The sequence below is a fragment of the Pongo abelii genome, chromosome 14 (assembly GCF_028885655.2).
Source record: "Pongo abelii isolate AG06213 chromosome 14, NHGRI_mPonAbe1-v2.0_pri, whole genome shotgun sequence".
Taxonomy (NCBI): domain Eukaryota; kingdom Metazoa; phylum Chordata; class Mammalia; order Primates; family Hominidae; genus Pongo; species Pongo abelii.
The window spans coordinates 109291795-109315062 of record NC_071999.2 but is presented as its reverse complement, the minus strand read 5'-3'; positions in this window follow the sequence as shown (position 1 = coordinate 109315062).

Here is a 23268-nt window from a genome sequence, read left to right as displayed (position 1 = left end):
CTCATGACTCCACGATGCTGAGGAATTGGAAAGCCTGGAAAACTCGTACAAGAGAACAGTTTCTGCTCATCCAAGGTCTGCTCACAGGAGCCAACCACAGATGTCTACCTGCTTAGAACCTCAGCACGTCTATGACCCATTCTGAAGTCGGTTTTGTTTTGTCTCTTCGTAATAACATAATCTCCCTTGAGATTACACAAAATCAAACATATTTAAGGAGCCAGATGAGCTCAGAACTTAAGACAAATGTGGCAAAATGCTCAGCAAATCCTTACTGAGCGGAGGAGCATTCATATCATTTCCATAAACAATGGAGGAAAGATAGAAAGGGACTCAAATTAGAACCATGCCAGAGCCCTGACATTTTAGATGATATTAAACCTACAAACTAGCACTTAAAAATGATGAGAAACACACAGGAGACAAACACATGTGCCTCATGTCGCTGATTAAAGTTTGAAAGGAAGCATTAAGACTCAGCTGTTATAGATAATGCCTGAAGAATTTCAGATTAGTTGGTGGGAGACAAATAGAAAACTACTATTTTTTTTTCTGACCACAAAGAGGTATTGAGGCCCAAACACCTGGCTGCTAGAATAAATAAATTTCCTCTGGGCTATGTTGTATTTATTGCTTGCAGCGGGGAGCATTTGACTTCCGTATGGACTGGGCAGAGTGGATCAAGGGTGCAGCTAAGCCCAGTGATGTCCGACAAAGACACTGCAAGCAATGTCAGGCTGCTGTGTGGAAAGTACAAAAAAGAACATTTCCCCTTAGCCCAAGAGTTATTTTTACTGAGATAACCCAGACATTTACCAGAGCTTCAGTGCAGAGAAACTGCCAGCAAAGCTTTCATATGCAATTCACCCAGGAGGGGACTTAAGGAATCTTTCCCTTTCCATCCCAGGAGAATATCTTTCACCCCTCGTAGACTCATGGTATTCTGAACCCTGATCAAGGCAATCACCAAGTCTGACCCCAGACCTGACTACTGCCTCATCACTGCTGATTCAGGGCTGACCAGCAAAGGCAGCATGAGATTGCAGAGTGCATGCCCAAGCAGGGAGCACCCTCAGGACACCATCAACCTCCAACGCACGAAATGGACAAATGAAGCCAAGTTGCACGGGCACAGGCGGTGATCAAAGTGTGAGGGTGAAACCAGGTTTGAAGAATTTTTTTTTTTTTTTTTTTGAGACGGAGTTTCTCGCTCTTGGTGCCCTGGCTGGAGTGCAATGGTGCAATCTTGGCTCACTGCAACCTCCACCTCCCAGGTTCAAGCGATTCTCCTGCCTCAGCCTCCCAAGTAGCTGGGATTACAGTCACACTACACCTGGCTAATTTTGTATTTTTAGTAGAGACGGGATTTCACCATGTTGGTCAGGCTGGTCTCAAACTCCTGACCTCAGGTGATCCACCCGCCTCAGCCTCCCAAAGTGCTGGGATTACAGGCATGAGCCACCATGCCTGGCCGAAGATGTCTTTTCTAAACCTGCTAAGAACTTGTCTCTGGTCAGAAATTATGTCAGGAAGCCTCTGTTTTAAAAAAAAAAAAAAAAAAAAAAAAAAAAGGAAAGCACTCTAGAGAAAGAAAATTGAATTTTTATTGTGACTCCACTGAGTAGTTCTTTAAAATCCTAGCATCATGCTATTCTTTGGAAAGAGGGGAAGCATGTTGAAAAAGTGAGACAGAATTTAACTGGAACCCCAACTTTCCTTAAAACTAGGTGTGTGGCCTTAATGCATTCACCAGTATTGCAAACATTCCATCTCCGTGACTGAGCAAGACCCTATCGCAAAAAAGAAAAAAAAAAAGCATCATAATAGCTGCCGAGGAAATCAGGGAAGATTAAATGCTATGACATCTGCAAAGTGCCTGGCAGTTTGGTCGTTATGATTAGTAGCAGTAGTTACAGTGTAGTTATCACTGGCAATTTTAAAAATGTGGCTCATCCTTCCTTCACGAGGAAAATGTAGATTCAAGATTAAATTACTATCATTAAAAAATGGTTTAGACCATTTAAAGACGATTTCTGATCCTTGATCTGAAAATTACAAAACACATTGACATAGAAAGATTTTGGCTCATTCCAAGCAGCACGCCGGTTGGTTGATAAAGACGAAGATCTGTTAGATCAGAAGAATGCACTGCTCTTGGCTCCAGAGGGGCAAACCCCACCTTCAAGGGAGCACTGAAGAGTAGATTTCCCCAGACTCAGAGTCACCTGGGGCTGCAGTAATGAAGGGTAAGCTAGGTAGGATAAGGCAAGCCCAGAGTGTGCTGCATTGTCAGGCTGGAGGGTGGAGAAGGAATTGTTTACCTGGCACACCCGGGTCCTGAATGCCACGAGGTCTCAGAACAGTAATGAGTGTTTGCTGAACAAAGGTCTAGAGAGCCAAGAGACCAGGCGGTAAGCTGTAAAGCCATCCTAACAACAGCTTTCATCATTAAGCCCCTACCCTGTATCACTCAAGTTAGATTCATTATCTCATTTAACTCTCACAATAAAATTACGAGGTGAGCCAGTTATCCCCAGCCATATGAGCAAACAGATGTTTAACAAAGTTCAGCCACGTAGGTCATGTGAGTGTCTTCTGAGTAAAGATGAATCTTTCTTGCCATGAGAGTTTTCTGCTCCTTTCAGCTTCACAAGGAACCTGTCGCCTACAGTCAGGGCCCTGGCTACGTAGAGCATCTTTCATTCTGCAAACATTTCTGATTCCAAATTCCCAAACATAATCTGCCTGTGTCCTGTCTTTTTCTTTCATGACAAAGACATCTGATTATCAAATTAGATACTTTGATAAATATGGTTATACTAAGGTAAGCAAAGGTGGTATTTTTTATCTCCTTCTGTTGATAAAATCTTAAGTCAGAGCTTCCCAAAGAGTGATGTGTAGCAACGCAGGAGTCTCCAAGAAGTTTCTTTCTGTGTTCCCTAAGCTAAAACTATTTTTACAATAATGCAAAGATATTGTTTGCCTTTTTCACTGTTTATAGTTTTCCTTGAAGTAACTGGCTGATTTGGTTCATTTTTAAGAAAATATCTACCAAATACTCAAGTCTGAGACTGTAGTTTGTCCTTCCACCATTCTTTCAAGTAAAAATACTATTTCACAAAAAAATGGCTTGCAGCTCAGCAGCCTGTGATCTTTTCTTGGAGATGACCCTCACCTTTGGTCTGTAGCAGAAATATAATATTCCTACTTGTCATTTCATCACGTAGAATATGTTCTAAATATACTAAAGGTTGATGTTTAATAATAAAATGAATAATTGTATTGCTTCATCATGGACCTATTTAAAAGGTTTTTGCTGATGTCTTTGCTTTCACTGAGTGTGTGGTGGTGAAGACGTTATGAGTGTTAGTAGTTTACCACCACAACCATGATGTGTACAAAGTCTGCAGTAGTTTTATTGCCCATTGCTTTTGCAACACCAGTGCATATGTCCACACTGAGAAAAGGCAAATTTGTTGCCAGCGATAAAATTTGACTTTCAAGAGAAAAACTCAAATTAAGAAAAAGTAGCCTCTGGGAACTTCCCAATACTTAAAAATCTTTCTGATAAAATTAGTAGTGATATAATCAAATGTGATTTTTTTGGTGTGGTACTATAAAATAGGATAATTGGAAGATCTTCATAACTCTATGAACCAGTATTTTCCACATTAACAGGGAATGGCATTATAAAATCACCCATGGGTAAAAGCTTTTTGAACTGAAAGACTCCTGGATTTTACAGTAATAGTCTACAAAAAGCTCTATGTTTTTAGATTCCATATTGCAATTAACAGTGTAAAAACTACCACCTGCCTCACTTACCAAATTTTAGTATAACAGCAAAGAAGTATATTCACAATTATATGTATAAAGGCTATGGAGGCTGGGTGTGGTGGCTTATGCCTGTAATCTCAACATTTTGGAAGGCCGAGGCAGGCGGATCACCTGAGGTCGGGAGTTCGAGACTAGCCTGATCAACATGGAGAAACCCGGTCTCTACTAAAAATACAAAATTAGTCGGGCGTGGTGGCACATGCCTGTAATCCCAGCTACTTGGGAGTCTGAAGCAGGAGAATCGCTTGAACCCGGGAGGCGGACGTTGCAGTGAGCTGAGATCATACCATTGGACTCCAGCCTGGGCAACAAGAGCAAAACTCCGTCTCAAACAAATAAATAAATGCTACTGAAATGCTCCTTCATTTTCCAACTACATTTCTATGTGAGGCTGGATATTCTTTATATACTTTAACCAAAGCAGCATATATGAAATTCAGCATTCTTCTATCAAACCAGACATGAAAGAGATTTCAAAAATGTAAAGCAATGCCATTTTTCTTACCAAAATTTTGTTTTAGCAAATTTTGGGAGGGGGAGTTGTTCTTTGGATTTTTAGAGATGGGGTCTCATTCTGTTGCCCAGGCTGGACTTGAACCCCTGGCTCAAGCAATCCTCCTGCCTTAGCCTCCTGAGTAGTTGGGACTACAGGTATATGCCACTGTGCCCAGTTAGTTATTTTTTAATGAAAATATGTTATTCCTATTAACATATGAGTTTCTTATTGACATTTTAAATGAATTAATAAATATCTAACTTTCCTCAATTTTAATTCCTGGTACGGTAAATATCAATAGATATAAGCATTATGAACAAAGGCTTTTTGAGGTCTTCAAGAAACTTTAAGCGTGTAAAAAGGACAAAGTTTGAGAGCTGCTGCCTTTAGTCAAAACAAAACAAAAACAAGTACTCGAAAAGCAGAGTTTGGTAAGATAAGTATTTTCCTACCTCCTGTGAATTATTTCAGGATCTCTTCAATAGTAGGCAGAATAATAACCCTTAAAGACATTGAAATCCTAATTCCCAGAACCTAAGTGTTACCTCATGTGGTGAAAGGGGATTAGGTTGCTGACGGAATGAAGGTTGCTAATCAGCCGCAGCCTGGATAATCCAGGTGGACCAGAAATGACATAATCATGAAGGACTCTAAATGTGGAAGAGTGAGAGAGAGGACAGTCAGCATCAGAGTGAAACTCTCCCAGCCGGTGCTGGCTTTGCAAATGAAAGGGCCACAAGCCAAGGAATGCAGCAGCCTCCAGAAGCTAGAAAATGCAAGAAAAGAGGTAAGAGGTCCCCTGAGCCTCCAGGAAGGAAAACAGCCCTGCCAGCATCTGGATTTTAACCCAGTAGCACCCACCTCGGACTTCTGACCTCCAGACTGCAAGACAACAAATTTATGATGCTCTAAGCCACTGACAATGCTGAACTTTACCTGAGCCTGGTGTTCCTGGAAAACAGCTAATGTTAAGAAACCCTCGTTTATTCTGTGCTCCAGGAAGTGACCTACTGCAGACTCACTCTTTCCCATGTGACTTAGATGACGCTCAAGCATAACCCCTTGTTTAGGACAAGGCCTGACACAGACCCTCCAAATTCCTGTTCTTTGCCTCATAAATGATAAGTTGAACTATTTGTCTATTGTCACTTGGAACAAAAGGCACGTTAACCTAACTTTGGCTAAATTTATCTCCTTCCCTCAGTCCCAAACCTCAACCAGAGCCAGCAAACAGCCTCTCCTTGAGGCCCTATCCTAGAAATAGGGTGACTTCAGGGGAAAACGTTCTCAGACCTACTGTCCTATCATGCCATGTTCCTCATTCATCCCACTTCTCAGGCTTGGTCCTCCTTAGTCTTGTTTACTCCCCCTTATAAAAGAAAAGCCTTTTTCTGGCTGACCTCTGAGACAGTTGCAGATTTCATAGTCACAAAATTCTCCCTAATGCGACAGCCCTTTATCCCTCTTGCAATAATCCTTTCTCATATAGCACCGCCCTATCTAAATTCAGATTTGCTTTTCTTTTTTTTTTTGAGACGGACTCTCGCTCTGATCCCCAGGCTGGAGTGCAGTGGTGTGATTTCGGCTCACTGCAACCTCCGCCTCCCGGATTCAAGTGATTCTCCTGCCTCAGCCTCCCCAGTAGCTGGGATTACAGGTGTGTGCCACTACACCCGGCTCATTTTTTGCATTTTCAGTAGAGATGGGTTTTCACCGTGTTATCCAGGATGGTCTCAATCTCCTGACCTCATGATCTGCCAGCCTTGGCCTCCCAAAGTGCTGGGATTACAGGTGTGAGCCACCGCACCCGGCCCAGATTTGCTTTTTTTTTTTTTTTGAGACGGAGTCTTGCTCTGTCGCCCAGGCTGGAGTGCAGTGGCGCAATCTCGGCTCACTGCAAGCTCCGCCTCCCAGGTTCACGCCATTCTCCTGCCTCAGCCTCCCGAGCAGCTGGGACTACAGGCGCCCGCCACCACGCCCGGCTAATTTTTTTATATTTTTAGTAGAGACGGGGTTTCACCATGTTAGCCAGGATGGTCTTGATCTCCTGACCTTGTGATCCGCCTGCCTCGGCCTCCCAAAGTGCTGGAATTACAGGCGTGAGCCACCGCGCCCGGCCCAGATTTGCTTTTTATCTGACACCACTGAGTTTGTGTAATTTGGTATAGCAGCAGCAGGAAGATAATACATCACCTAAAAGCAGCAAACTTCCCAAGCCTTCTTGGGAGAATGAACAAGGCAGGAGCAGAATATAACAGGATTAATTCCCATTTATGTGGCTCCTATCAAATGACTGGCATCCTTTCCATTTGCACTCCTACCAAAGATGGTGAAGATTTGAGATTGAAGGAGGTTTACCAAGATGAAGATCTTTGATCAGTCAAATCAAGGATCTCTCAATCCAGCCCTGTAGGTGGCATAGCTGGGAGTCTCAAAGAACTATTCTTAAAGTCCTTAGTGACCCAGAGCCCCCACACTGCCACTACCCAGAGGAATTCCTTGATGGCTCAAGTAATAGGAATGCACTTCGGCCTCTTAGGATGTTCACTTCCAAGTCTGCATGTGAGAACTCATTTCATTTTAAAAATAAAAGGTAAAACTTGGAGAATGAATACAAATCACACCATTCTCTGTGATGCAAAATGGAAAAGGAATCTTCTGAGTTAAACACTGTGAACTCCTTAAGGAGTATCTCACGATATGTATGTAACCTTTGCAAGGACGTTCTTTTAATAGGAATGACCTTGTTTTCCTGTTTGCACTATTTTGAGTATTAAGAGGTGCATTGCAAGCAAGGCTGATAGCTGACATGTTGAAGTTGCAAAATGAAACCCTTTAGTTAAGAAAGAAATCTTTATCTCCTAAAAGTCATGCTGATGAACCAGATGTTTGAGTGATGTTGCTGCTATTTTAGTATCTTCGGTTGTCATTTTTTACTTGAAGGTTTTAAAAATGAAGAAGCAAAAGGGCTCACTAAGCTTCATTTGCAGCAGGCAGAGCCCTGTCAGTGAGTCAGCCCCACACACACATACACGTGCTCGCACAAGTCTCTCATGCCATATCACTCCAACACAGACTGCTTCTCACCCTCCCTATCTCAATCCACAGGTTGCATGTTTTACCTACCCAGAACACTCACTGCTGTGTGAGGAATAATTGCTGTACCAAAGGCAGCGCACACACACCCTTAGCTATCTCCAATTTTCCACACAGTAGGTAGAATTTGAGATTTCTGGCTTATCATTTTATAAAATGCAGAGCAGGAAATTTAGAATATCTCATAAAATAGAAAGGTTTTCAACGGGAAGATCTACCCAGGGCAGCACTCCTGGCCACGTTTTATTACTATTCCATTTCTCTCCTGAAGCCCAGCCACCTGGTTTGCATTTTCCCTGCAGCTTGACATCTTCAGGTTGCCTTTTTCAGCTGAGTGGCCTGTGGCAGGGGCAATGGCCCTTCTCCAAGGAGCACATGGGTTAGCACATGTGCTGTTTTCAACAAGCCACCTGACAAAACTGTGACTTGCCCCTACGTGAGGGGTAGAGGTTGTAGAGGGGAGTTAGAAAAGGCAAAAGAGAAAAAAGAAAAGCAGAATGAACTCTGTACATGCATGGACAATCTCCCACTCTGGCCCATCTTTGATTCCTGACCTGCAATCCTGAGTGAGTTTTGAAAGAAAGATGGTTTCCTGACATTAGATGCAATATTGTGGGGTGGGGGGAATGTTTTTATCAGATTCACAATAAAAGATTAAAACCCATCTTGGTGAAGTTTAAAATTCAGTTAAACAATATCTTCTTTACATTCTCCAGCATAGCTCAAACTATTAAAAATAATCCCTCCCACATCTGTTTTTTAAATGTGGTTGTAACCAAAGGGAAGTTTCTTTTTCTACTTTCTGTGTCCAAGGGAAAAAAAATTGAAGGGAAAAACAAAGAAGAGGGAGAGGAGAAGAAAACAAAATTGGAGTGTAGTGAAGATGAAATAAGGAGTTGCTGTAGTAGTAGAATTTGAGAGCTAGAAAGATCACTTTTTCAAACATGCCCTTTTAATAAGTAGGCATCATTCGTGATTTATCAAAGACTATGAGGCTAAAGTGTTGCCTGGTCACTGCTTCTTGCATCTCACACCCAGCAGCAAGACAACGTCCAGAGCAAGTGGGAGAGGGAGTGATGAGTCAGTAGGCAAAGGCCTTGCCTGTGGGGCCCCAACAGACTCCTTACAGAAGATATTTCCCTCTGAGTTTGCCCTTAAAGACATTATTGGCTGAGCATGGTAGCTCACACCTGTAATTTCAACATTTTGGGAGCCCAAGGTGGGAGGACCACTTGAGCCCAGGAGATCAAGACCAGCCAGGGCAACATAGCAAGACCCCATCTCTATAAAAATAAATAAATAAAAAGTAAAAATGCTATGAGTGCACAAAAGCATGCAGTGGCCACAGGATCAACATTGAACAAAGTCAAGTGAAGATTTTTAAATTTTTATTTAGGGCTGTTTATTTGGTTTGATGCTTTGTCTTTCTACCTACCTCTATGCCCTGGGCATTAAGAGAACTGAATTCAAGGAGCAAATTTGCATTTTGCTTAATGTTAATTGAGATGTTTCCTGCACTTTTGCACCAACATGGTTTGGCTGTGTCCTCACCCGAAATCTCATCTTGAATTGTCATCCCCATAAGCCCCATAATCCCCACGTGTCCGGGGAGAGACCGGGTGGAGGTCATTGTATCATGGGGGTGGTTTCCCCTATGCTGTTCTCATGATCGTGAGTGAGTTCTCACAAGATCTGATGGTTTTATAAGTGTTTGGTAGTTCCTCCTGCATTCATTCTCCTTCCCGCCACCTCATGAAAATGTGCCTTGCTTGCCCTTTGCCTTCCACCATGATTGTAAATTTCCTGAGGTCTCCCCAGCCATGCTGAACTGTGAGTCAAGTAAACCTCTTTTCTTTATAAATTACTCAGTCTCAGGTATGTCTTTATAATAGTGTGAGAACGGGCTAATACATGCGTCATCTGTGTACATATTATTGTTGAAAAGGGTGTTCCTAGAGAGCATTAACTGACCAAGTCAGACAAGCTGGGGCGTCAGGACCGTGGTCCAGGGTTCTAGAATCCTCAGGCCTTTTCCATGAGCCACACTTGCACTCAGTCTCCAACATTCCTCTTCAATGTCTTTTCTTGCTCAGGTCACAAGGAATGTTGCCAAGGCCAGCATCCAGGGCCCCTGGGCTGCAGAGGCCCAACACCCTGCCTTTGGCCCTGCTCCAGTCTCTCTAGAACACCCTTTCTTCCTTGTCTATCCTGCTCTTAGAGAACACATGCTCACAGTTCTTTCTCCCTGACACCACCACTGGCAGAAATTATCCCCCTCTTCCTCACGTCCCCACCAGACACAGGGGACACTAAAAGTGAGAACCATGTTCTATTGTCTCTGTAGACCCAGCAACTAGCAGAGGTTCTGGCAAAAAAAAAAAGAAAGTCTCCATGTAATGGTTGAACTAAAGCTTTCATGGGCTCACAATTTATTCATCTGACAAGTGTCTGTTAATCACTACTGTGTACCAGGTCTGTGCTATGAGAAAGGGATATAAAGATGAATAAGACCCAGTTTATGTTTACCAAGAGCTCTTAGTCTAATGGAAATGAATGCAAATCTGTCAACCTCTAAAGGAGAAAAAAATATCCAAGTTTATTACCTTCTGATAATAGGACAGAGGCATCTTATTCATGGGACCAGAGTTCCAACACCATTTGTAGAGAAACTCACCTGACTGGTCATCATAGCCATACCTAATGAAGTTTTAATAACCTGATATGTTTAAAGCTGAATTCAAGTTAACAGAGGCCTGAAGATATTAGAGTTGATTAGGGAAAGTACAAGAGAGAAAGAAAGAAAATTAAATCTGAGAAAGAGAAATAAAAATGATAATCAAATTTTACAGTAGATGATTTTGTTCTATTTCTCTGTCTCAAAGTGGAGGTGAAAGTAGAATTTTCTTTTATTCTTTAGAAAATCCACAACTGGCCCAGGAGGCCAGGCATGTACTCAGTTCCCACCTCAAGACTTCATGTATAGCGTTCTCCTATTTTTAAAAATGGATTTCTGTAAAATGTTTCATAATGTGGATTGGTTTCTTTGGGGTCTGCCTCTGCACTATAGCTGCATAAAAAAAGACATTAATAACTTCTCCGTTAATGGGTTTTTCAGAGTCTCCAAAGACTCACCTTGTACATTATAACTTCCTCCCACTTAGCCCCCTGGCTATATCTTGATTGCCCTTGTAAGACATCTTCAGGACATATTGCTTAAGTTAAAGATTGTCCTTATGAGAAATAACTTCTCATACTATGCACAACGTACACTCAAGAAACAGCAGTGCTTAAGTGCCGTCATTTCATGTGTCATTTTACCTTCATCCTGTGAAATGCTCAGCTCTGAGAGGGGCTGACCCTGCCTAGTAAATGAAGAATTTCAAAGACAGAGGTAGCTGAGGCTCTATCTAAGACATGAGAGGTGACTTTGAACTGGTTATTTCATGTTTTTGTCCTTTGCCAAGACACTCTAGTCAACTCACCCAACCTTCACTTTTACAGGGTGAGGTGGAGTTCCCAGAAAATTATTGTTCCATTCTGAAACCTGTAGAAGAGAGAAAAAAGATTCCATAAAATCATAATTTGCTAAGTGTATGTATATGTGTGTATACATGAAACATATGAGTATCTTTTCTATCATCCAGATATGCTAATATTAAAGATAGAGTCTTGCAACGGGTCTCAAATTTTGCTACGCTGTCTATGACACCATAGAATGTAAATCATTAGAGGGTAGGAACTATGGCAGCCTCGTGTTTGTCACTGCTTCTAGTCTTGTAATTTTAGCATTTTCTGGTCCCAAAAGAAATCAACCTTGCATCTCCCTAAATATCTGTCATTGGGACTAGCAACTGGCACCAGCAGCTTTAGCTTGGCAAGTAAACCCTGAATTCAGAAGTGACAAGCAAAGGTCCCAAGATTCTTCTTGCTAAAGTAGAAGTTCTTTACCTTTTATGAGTTACAGACAGCTTTGGGAAGGTTTTTTAAATGCACATAGCTACAAACAAAAGTTTACATGCTGTTTTTGGAGGGTCATAGGCCCTGACAGCTAATTCAGCATCTCTACCTTGAAAATATTTTTAAAAGCAGCCTGCCCCATCTCCTCATATTCTGCCCTCTCTTCCCCGGGTTGGCAGCCCCTTGCTTTATTTTGGTCTCTGCTGTCTTCATGTTACTCAGAGAGCACTTGTTAAGTAAACAGCCTCCGCAATGATCGGGTAACTGCAGTGGTAGTTGTGTGCCTCACCATGCTGCTATTAAAGAAATGACAGTCTGGTTAACCAAGCAGCACTGGTTTTTGACAGATGACAAAGCATTCATGGCACTGAGATCAGTTTCAAAACAAACGGCTGTCTCAGGCTACTCACCACTCTGTCATGAGACTGTCAGGGGCTGCCTGTGCGTGGTTCATATCCAAGGAAGCTTGGCCAACTGGCACTCACAAGAGATGACATCTATCAACAGCATCAGTCTCTACAGGCCTCCAAGTACTACACCCAACATTCAAACACAAAGCATGATAGAAGAGGCATCCCAGTGCGGCAGCTGCAAATTAGCAGCAGACAATGAAAAGCTGGTTCAAAATTTGGCTTCATGGTTTTCATTCAGGGCAGCATGATGAGTGAAAGCAGATTTTTGTCTCCAGTGGACCTCATTTGCCACTCACTTGCCCTTTCAAACCACCCTTTTACTCAGTTTCCCTTTATAGAAAATGGGGAAAATTGAAAAAATTATTTTCCCAGGTTACTGTGAATGGTAAATGTAGTGGTAGTTAGTGCAGGTAACTAATACAGTGCCTGTCAAGTCTTAAAGGATTCAAGAAACTTATGAATGAAACAGTAAATGCAAGTTAATTCTAACTTATAAAAGGAAATCATCTAAGTTTTATCTGAGAACTACATAGTGAAGTCAGTCTGCATGGGCTGCCATAACAAAATGCCATAGACTGAGGGGCTTAAACAACAGAAATTGATGTCTGGAAGTCCTGGAGGCTGGAAGTCAAAGACCGAAGTGCGGATGGAGATCAAAGTGTGGGTGGTCTCTGTTCTCGGTGTGAGTCTTCTTCCTGGTTTGCAAATGCTGCCTTCTCGTTGTGTCTTCACGTGGCAGATGTGGTGTGGGGGAGAAAGAGGCAGACCTGGTGCTTTCTGGTGTCTCTTCTTGTAAGCACACTAATCTCATCAGATCAGGGCCACACACTTATGACTTCATGTCACCTTAATTCCCTCCTAAAGGCCCTGTCTTTAAATACAGTCACATTAGTGTTTAGGAATTAGTGCAACTTAGGAACTTGGGGGGAATACAATTCAATTCCTTGCAAATGGCAATAGATTTTAGGCATCCTGAGAAATTCGGAAAATGAGACCCAAACTGAAATAATATCTCTAATTCACAAATTTTATAAATCTTGAACTGAGAAAATTAAAATTCTGAATTGAGAAAGTCCATATGAAATTATATTTCTTCTTCTCTGGGTTGAGGGCGAGCCATGCCAAGTCCAGAAATTCTCCATTTGGCCCATTTTGTGAGTCTATTGGTACAATTTAAGGGTTGGACCACAGACACAGAAGTATGATCCAAGGGGCACTCCAGCAACTGTGCCAGGGAGTGAGGGCAGGGAAGGCGGGCTGGCCTGCAACTGCCACTTGCTCCGAGCGGCCATTGTCAATGAAGGAAATGGCCAGAAAGAGTATTTTAAAGTTCGTGGCACACAAAGAGTATGGAAGAAGTCAGGGATATTTTCTGAGTTGGGAAAAATATACCTAGTTTTCGGCTAACTCGACACAGCTTTTCTTTTTCTTCTAGCTCTGGAGAAACTAAAATGTGAGGGAAAATCTCCCCTGCATTTTCATGCCCAGCTGTCTGTGCTTTGCCGTTCCTTTGGCTTCAATACTGTTCCTGCTTTCCCTCATGGGCAAAATAATCAAGTCCCAAGGCAATAACACATCCTCCTTATAATTTCTCATAAGTCCCTTAGCCCATCAGCATTCTCTCTCTTTCGCCCCATATCCCAATACACTTTCCTCTTGCTACTCTGTGACCTCTTAGCAAGTTCTTTACCCCTCCACCACTCAGTTTCCTTGCCTGCAAAATGGGTATGTTATTGATATATATCTCATAGATTTGTGGTAATTAATGAAACAATAAATGTGAAGCATTTAGTACTGTGCATGACATATTATAGCCGCTTAATATATTTTAATCTATTGCTATTATAAATAGTTTGTAACATGTGTTTCATATATCTTGAACAACTTTCCAGGCCTTAGTGCTTCTATTAACTACATAATGTTTATAGGACTGTATAAAAATAGACAAAGACACTTCAAAGTATGTATGACATGTTCTTTTTAAAAAGTTAGATTGAATTTATGATTCTCGGAGAAATGTATGATTTTCTCCTATAAATCATTATACTTTTAAAATCAGTCATGTTGAGGCATTTAACATTCAATGAAATTAACTCATTTTATGTGTAAAGTTTAATGCATTTTCACTAATGCATACACCACTGTGACTGTCACCACTCATGAGACACAAAACACTTCCATCCCCCTGAAAGGTCCCTTGTGTCCTGGTCCACCCAATTCCATTCCACTCCTACTCTGGGAAATTACTGATCTACTTTTTGTCACTACAGATGAATTTTACCTGATCTATAAGTTGATATAAATCAAATCCTACAGTTTGCTTTCATTTTTTTCTAGCTTCTTTTCCCAGATTAATGTTTTGAGATTTGCCTATATTGTTAAATCTATCATTAGCTAATTTTTGTTGTTTTCAATTTATTTTTTATTTTTACCCATTGTATGGCTGTACCACACAGTTTGTATATGGCTTCACCATAGACGGACATTTGATTGTTTCTGTCTTTTATGCATCATGAATAAATCTGCCATGAACATTTCATTACAAGTCTTCATATAAACATACATTTTCACTTCTCTTGGTATTAAACTGTTAGGTAAAATTGCAAATGCATATTTATAAGAAACTTCCAGGTTGTCTCCTATTTTGATTTCCCCCCAGTGATGTATGACTTCCAGTACTCAATGACATTACCAATATTTTGTGCTGTAAGTCTTTACTTTTTGCCTTTATAGTAGGTGCACAGCAGTATCTTACAGCAATTTTCGTTTATTTTCCCTGATAATTAATGATGTTGATGATCTTTTCATGTGCTCCTTGGCCATTCTTATATTGTCTTCTATGAAGTTCCTGTTCAAATATTTTGTTTATTTTTTTCTCATTAAGTTGTAGAAACTCTTTCTGTATTCTAACTATAAGTCCCTTGTGAGATACATGTATTCTAATATCCTCTTACAATCTTCAGCTGGCCTCTCATGTTCTTAACAGTATCTTTTAAAGAAAAGAGCTTTGGATATAGTCAAATTAATCATTGTTTCTCATATTTAGCTTTGTTTTCTGAGGAATTTTTGCTTACCCCAATGTCACAAACATTTTCTTGTATGTTTTTGACTCATAGTTGTATGGTTTCAGCTTTAACTTTTAACTCTATGATATATTTAAAGTATATTTTTGTGTAAATTGCAAAGTAATGGCTGAAGTTTATTTTTCCCATACATGTATCCAGCTCCTCCAGAACAATTTATTTTTTAAGAAATGATTTTTCCCCAGTGAACAACTGTAACACCTTTTTTGAAAATCAATTGACTGCATATGTATGTGTCTATTTTTAGACTCAATATTCTGTTTCATTGCTTCATGTGTTTTTCTTAGGCCGATATCAGTCTTGAACACAGCTAAGCCTTGTGTCCCCACCCAAATCTCATCTTGGCTGTGTCCCCACCCAAATCTCATCTTGAATTCCCATGCATTGTGGGAGGGACTCAGTGGGAGGTAACTGGATCATGGAAGCAGGTCTTTCCCATGATGTTCTCACAGTTGTGGGTGAGTTTCATGAGATCTGATGGCATTATGAGGGGGAGTTTCCCAGCACAAGCTCTTTTTCTTTGCCCGCTGCCATCTGTGTAAGACATGACTTGCTCCTCCTTGCCTTCTGCCATGATTTTGAGGCTTCCCCAGACACTTGGAACTGTAAGTCCATATTAAACCACTCTTTTGTAAATTGCTCAGTCTCAAGTATGTCTTTATCAGCAGTGTGAAAACAGACAATACAGTAAATTGGTACCAGGAGTGAGGTGTTGCTGAAACAATACCCAAAAATGTGGAAGTGACTTTGGAGCTGGGTAACAGGCAGAGGTTGGAACATTTTGGATGGCTCAGAAGAAGACAGGAAAATGTAGGAAAGTTTGGAACTCCCTAGAGACTTGTTGAATGGCTTTGACCAAAATGCTGATAATGATATGGACAATGAAATCCAGGCTGAGGTTGTCTCAGATGGAGATGAGGAACTTTTTGGGAACTGAATCAAAGGTGACTCTTGTTATATTTTAGCAAAAATACGAGTGGCATTTTGCCCCTGCCCTAGAGATCTGTGGAACTTTGAATGTATGAGAGATGATTTAGTGTATCTGGCAGAAGAAATTTCTAAGCAAAAAGCATTCAATATGTGACTTGGGTGCTGTTAAAACCATTCAGTTTTATAAGGGAAGCAGAGCATTAAAGTTTGGAAAATTTGCAGCTTGACAATGTGATAGAAAATAAAATCCCATTTTTTGAGGAGAAATTCAAGCTGACTGAAGAAATTCGCATAAGTTACAGGGAGGTGAATGTTAATCCCTAAGGCAATGGGAAAAATGTTTCCAAGGCATGTCAGAGGTCATCAAGGTAGCCCCCGCATCACAGGCCCAGAGACCTAGGAGGAAAAAATAGTTTCATGGGCCAGGCTTAGGGTCCCTATGCTGTGTGCAGCCTAGGGACTTGTGCCCTGCATCCCAGCCACTCCAGCATGGCTGAAAGGGGCCAATGTACAGCTCAGGACATGGCTTCAGCAGGTGCAAGCCTCAGGTCTTGGCAAATTCCACATGGTGTTGAGCCTGCCAGTCCACAGAAGTCAAGAATTGGGGTTTGGGAACCTCCACCTGAGATTTCAGAAGATGTATGGAAATGCCTGGATGTCCGGGCAGATATTTGCTGCAGAGGAGGGGCCCTCATGGAGAACCTCAGCTAAGGCATTGAGGAAGGGAAATGTGGGTTCAGAGCCCCCCACAGACTCCCCGCTGGGACATCATTTAGTGGAGCTGTGAGATGAGGACCTCTATCCTCCAGACCCCAGTATGGTAGATCCACTGACAGCTTGCACCATGTGCCTGGAAAATCCCCAGGCACTCAACGCCAGCCTGTGAAAGCAGCTGGGAGGGAGGCTATAACCTGCAAAGCTACAGGGGCAGAGCTGCCCAAGACCATGCGTATCCACCTCTTGCATCAGCATGACCTGGATGTGAGACATGGAGTCAAAGGAGATCATTTTGGAGCTTTAAGATATGTCTGCCCTGCTGGATTTCAGACTTGCATGGGGCCTGTAACCCTTTTGTTTTGGCCAATGTCTCCCATTTGGAACAGCTGTATTTGCCCAATGCTTGTGCCCCCATTGTATCTAAGAAGCAACTAACCTGCTTTTGGTTTTACAGGCTTATAGGTAGAAGAGGCTTGCCTTAGACTGTACTTGGACTTTTGAGTTAATGCTGAAATGAGTTAAGACTTTGAGGGACTGTTGGGGAACCATGGTTGGTTTTGAAATGTGAGGACATGAGATTTGGGAAGGGTCAGGGGTGGAAAGATATGGTTTAGCTGTGTCCCCACCCAAATCTCATCTTGAATTCCCACATGTTGTGGGAGGAACTCAGTGGGAGGTAACTGGGTCATGGGGGCAGGTCTTTCTCTTGGTGTTCTCATGGTGGTGGATGGGTCTCACGATATCTGATGGTATTATAAAGGGTATTTCCCTGCACAAGCTCTTTTTCTTTGCCTGCTGCCATCCACATAAGACGTGACTTGCTCCTCCTTGTTTTGTGCCACAATTGAGGCTTCCTCAGACACTTGGAACCATAAGTCCATATTAAACCTCTTTTGTGAGAGGCTTAGTTATATCTTTATTAGAAGGCTCAGGTATGTCTTTATCAGCAGTGTGAAAATGGACTAATACACTTTGAAATCAAGCAGTATAAGAGATTCCCGTTCATTCTGCTTTTTCAAAAACTTTAAGCTATTCTTTACCACCATCCAATGTAAATTTTTGTGATGATAAAAATGTTCTATATTTGTGCTATCCAATACAATATCCACAAGCCACATGTACCTAAGAGCATGAAAAATTTGGATTTTATAGCAGAAACTAAATTTTTAATTTTACTTAATTTAAATTTGACTTTAAATAGTTACATGTGGCTAGTGGTTACCATATTGTACAATAAAGTTCTTTGCATTTCCATTGAAATTTTAGAATCACTTTGTAAATTTCTACCAAAAAAAATCCTTTCTAGGATTTTGATTGGGATTGCATAGAATCCATAGGTCAATGGGGAAAATTCATAGCTTAAGATCAAGTCCTAAAATATAAATAAAGTCCCATTTATTTATATCATCTTTAACTTCTCTCTGTTTATTTTTTGTAGATTTCCGTACACAGATTTCACACACCGTTTTAGTTCATTCTGGCTGTTAGAAGAAAACACCTCAGACTGGGTCACTTGCAAACAGCAGAAACATTTCTCACAGTTCTGGAGGCTGAAAGGTCCAAGATTAAGATGCCAGCAGATTGAGTGTCTGGTGAAGGCCTGCTTTCTGGTTCATAGATGGCACCCTCTAGCTCTATCCTCACACAGTGGAAGGGGTAGCTGAGCTCCTTCAGGCTTCCTTTATAAGGGCACTAATCTCATTCATGAGGGCTTCACCCTCATGTCCTCACTACTTCCCAAAGGCCCAGCCTCCTCATACCATCACCATGGGGGCTAGGATTTCAACATATAAATTTTGGGGAGACAAATCATTCAAACTAGAGTGCATGTTTTGTCTAATTTATTTTTAAGTTGTTTACATTTTTATATGCTATAGAAAAGACTTTATGTTTTTCTATGGTTATTTCTAATTTACTAGTGTTTTGCTAAGAATTTTTGAATTTATGTTCACTAAGGTGTTAAGACTGTAATTCTGGTTTGCATTGTCTCTTATGAGAAATCAGTGGTGACTTTTAACTTTGTTCTCTTATGTGTCATGCTTTTTTCTCTTGCTTCTAAGATTTTTCTCTTATAACTGTTTTTCAGCAATTTGATTCAGATGTGTCCTAGAGAAATGGCATTTTTATTTATTTTTGTATTTTTTATAGCTAATACATAGAAACAAAACTGATTTTTGTGCATGAAGCCTATATCCTGCCATTTTACCAAAAACTCACTAATTCCTGGCTTACGCAGTGAAACCCCGTCTCTATAAAAATACAAAACATTAGCCAGGTGTGGTGGCGGGCACCTGTAGTCCCAGCTACTCCAGAGGCTGAGGCAGGAGAATGGCGTGAACCCTGGAGGCGGAGCTTGCAGTGAGCCGAGATCATGCCACTGCACTCCAGCCTGGGCGACAGAGCGAGACTCCGTCAAAAAAAAAAAAAAACTCACTCATTAGTTCTAGTATCTGCTTTGTAAACTGTAGATTTCTAAGGTTATATATGTACAATTCATGCCATCCATATATAAAGACACTTCTTCCTTTCCAATCTAAAGTCTTTGTTTTCCTTATCATATTGCACTGCATAGAAAATCCTCAGTTACAATACTGAGTTTAGGTGATGAAGATGACTAGCTTTGTCTTATTTCTGTCTTAGGTGCCTAACGTCAGTAGGCATGACTGAAGTAGGTTTCTTTTATAGACACCCTTTACCAGGTTGAGGAAATTTTCTTCCACTCCTAGTTTACTGAGAGTTTTTACCATGAGTGGATGTTGTATTTTGTGAAATTCTTTTCCTCAACTATCAAGATGACATGAGTTTCCTTTTAGAGTAAGAGTTAATAAGTTTTTCTTTTATAGCAAGAGTTTATCTCTGGAATGCAAAGTTGGTTTATTGTTTGGAAATAAACCAACAATGTAATCATTATACTAACATAATGGTTAATATAATATGGTTTCTATATATCACTTAATTCAATTTGCTACTCTGTGTGTGTGTGTGTGTGTGTGTGTGTGTGTGTGTGTGTGTGTGTCTTGAGATAGAGTTTTACTCTGTTGCCCAGGCTAGAGTGAAATGGTGTGATCATAGCTCACTGCACCTCAACCTCCTGAGCTCAAGCAATTCTCCTGCCTCAGCCTCCTGAGTACTCTGCCCTGCAAATTCCAGCCTCCTCCTTCTCTGTCTTCTCAGCTCAGTGCAACCACTATGCTCTGCTTGTGTTCCCTCTCCTCATATCACAGTCCAAAAAGTGTTTTCAGGGAGAAATCTGAGGCAACTATAGGACTCACATTATTAGTTTCCCTTTTCTCAGGCATTAGAAGACTGTGCTGCCTATTGCCAAATATCTGAAAAGTTATTTCCTATATATCAGCCAACATTGCAGTTGATTGCAGAGAAAAATGAGTCCTATATTACCTATTTCCTTCTCTTTTTTTTTCTTTTTTTGGGGAGGGGGAGGGACAGAGTCTTGTTCTGTCACCCAGGCTGGAGTGCAGTGGCCCAATCTTGGCTAACTGCAACCTCTGTCTCCCAAGTTCAAGGGATTCTCCCACCTCAGCCTCCTAAGTAACTCAGATTACAGGCATGTGCCACCATGCCCAGCTGAATTTTTTTGTGGTTTTGGTAGAGATGGGTTTTTGCTATGTTTCTTGGCCAGATTGGTCTCAAACTCCTGACCTCAAGTGATCCACCTGCCTTGGCCTCCCAAAGTGTTGGGATTACAGGCTGAACCACTGTCCCTGGCCCCTATTTCTTTCATAGTTGAAAATCTCTATGTATTTCTACATACATTTAATATACAATGTGTCAAATGAATTATAGCTTTTTAAAATTAATCGACAACACCCTGCTAAAACACTTTGAGGTCAAGAACTTCTGTCTTTCATATTTATGAAACCTGTATTTAGCAAAATGCCTGGCATATAATGAACATTGGCGTAAAATGTTTGTGGAATATGTGCTTTCTTCTTCTCTCCCAACTCTGGCCTCCAGTCTCCCAGATGTGTACTGGCAGGCTGACTTAATTTTATTTTTCATGAACCTTGTTTCCCCCATTATTCTCTCTGTTCCCTTCAATTCAGGTGCAGAACTATGTAATTTAAGCCAAGTCAGGTAAATCTACCCTGATTCCTATTTATTTCTTGACTTGATTTTTGATTTTTGGTATCCCAAATCCAACGAAATTAGTAAGAGAAAGGGAAAGATGTAAGCTTCCTCCCTTAGCAGGCCTAGGAAAATCAGATAACATATGTGGTAATACATATCCAAAAAATCAGGTAACACATAAATGGTACTTAATCAATGTTTTGTTATTCTCCTACTCTCGCTTATCAGCCTTCATCAACACAGAAATCATCAAAAGACCCACAACTTTTCCATTCCCAAATACAAGTTAACAAAAACACTCAACAGTTAATTTGCCAACCCAATTACACAGCTACCTTGCCTTTTACATGCAAAATTTTTAATCCAGTTTTGACCCATACTCACTTTGAGAGTTTTTGTCTGCTGACGTATTAGTTCTGTGTTTTATGCCTTTGTCTATCAGTTCGTCATGTACATAAGCTCCTAGTAGGCAGTAATATCAGCAATAGCTCACGTTTATCTGGCACTTAGTCTGTGCCAGACACTGTTGCAAGTATTGTGGATCTATTAACTCATTTAAATTTCCCAACAACCTTGGGTGGTAGGTGCTATTATTTTCTCTACTATAAAGATGAGATAACCGATGCCCATAAAGCACATGAAACTTGCCCAACGTCACCTAGCTAGTAAATTCAGGAGCTGGGATTCAAATTCCAGAGCTGGAACTCCTGCCCACCACAAGATGCTGCCTCCACAAGGATGTTCTTATGTTTCCTGACAGCAGAATAGTCCTCATACATTTATATCATGTGCCTTGAATTGGATGCCAGACCATTTTATCATCACCCCAAATCCACCAGGCCCCATCTGCCCCCTGGGTCCCAGCCACTTGCTTCATCTTCTGGCCACAATGGCTGCAGTAAAGACAGAAGCTTCTGCAATCATTTCTCTGCATCTCATAACACCATCACTTTTCTCAGTCTCCCTAGAGGATAAGAGTCAGGCTTTGTCTTGGCTTTTATCTCACTCTTTCCTGCAGGAAATACAACCATCTCAAAGCCCAGATCCAATGTGACTGGACCCACCCATGGTCTAGCTATTCAACAAGATGTCCAGAGTGACAAGTTAATACTGCTAAGAAGGATGAGGAGTTGATGCCTCATGGAAAGTAATGTGACCTTTGATAGACAGGAAGAAGCCAGGAGATCAATTATTCTTCCTTCCTTCCTACTTGACTGCTCCAAGACACAGTGATTCCATGTCACCTCTCCAACTCTCTAGATACAGCCCCAGTAACTGAGCAACCAACCATGTCATCTTGCAAAGATGTAGCCTGCTCTACTAGGCACCACTTTGAATTGTTTCCTGTCTTCCTTGCCTTGCTTTATTTTCCCCTCATTATTGTTCCCTCCAATTATATTCTCCAGTAAAGCATAAGCACACAAGCTTGACTTGAGGCTCTGTTTTCTTTCGGCAACGAACTTGTTTTATTCCAATAATACTTAATTTGTGCTGACATATATGTTCTCCGTCTTTGTATATTAATTATCTATTGTTGTATAACAAATTAGTCAACACTTAGTGGCTTAAATCAAGAAACACTTATTATCTCATGGTTTGCATAAGTAAGACATGCAGAAGCTGCTTAGCTGGGTAGTTATGGCTCAAGGTCTCTCCAGAGGTTGCAGTCAAGATAACAGGCAGAGCTGCAACCTTCTGAAAGCTCAACGGGGGCTGGGCCATCTGCTTCCAAAATGGCCCACTCACAGCTATCGCCAGAAGCCTTGGTTTCTCACTAACTCTTAGCAGAAGGCCTCAGTTCCTCACCACATGTATCTCTCCATAGGGTTGCTTACGTGTCCTCCAGAATGAGTGTTCCACGAGAGGGCAACAAGGAAGATGCAATGCCTTTTATGACCTCAAAGTCACACACCATCATTTTTGCCTCATCCTATTCATTAGAAACAAGTCACTAAATGTGGCTCACATTCGAAGGGAATAGAATTAGTCTCTACCTTTTAAAGAAAAGAGTGTGGACAGAATTTTAAATTACCACACCTGGTTTTTCTAGTTGCTAAGAATATATATTTACAAGACAGATTGCTAGGGTTACAGTCTACAAGCTTGAAATAGAGTTGCTAATGATTCTACAAAAAAAAAAAAAAAAAAAAAAACTGAACTCATGGCCACCACTAACACTTTGCAGAGTTCTAACTAGCTGTCTTGCTGTACTGCACTATCATAAATGATTCAAAATTCTTTTAGGATGTAATATGTGATGTCAGCATCCCAAAATCATTTTGGTTCAGCCTTTCTTGGTTCTTTATTCGGTCCTCCAAACCTATATCTGCATTTTATGATAAACATCCCAACAAGTGATCAATACTGACCACATCTACTATTGGTAATGAATGTTAACAAAAATAAATCTTCTCATTTGTCAGTAATAACAAGGTTATTAGAAGAATCAAGTAAGTTAGCAAATGAAAAATGACTATAGAGTACTGTCTGGCACAGTGCGTGGTCAATAAATGTTCTCCTTTAAATCAAAACAAAAGAAATCTAAAAAAACTATTTATCAGCTAATAGCTCTTACCTTGCTGCTTCTTGAGTCACTACAACTATACTCTTGCAGATCACATAACCCAAATTTGTTCTGTCCCTACATGGT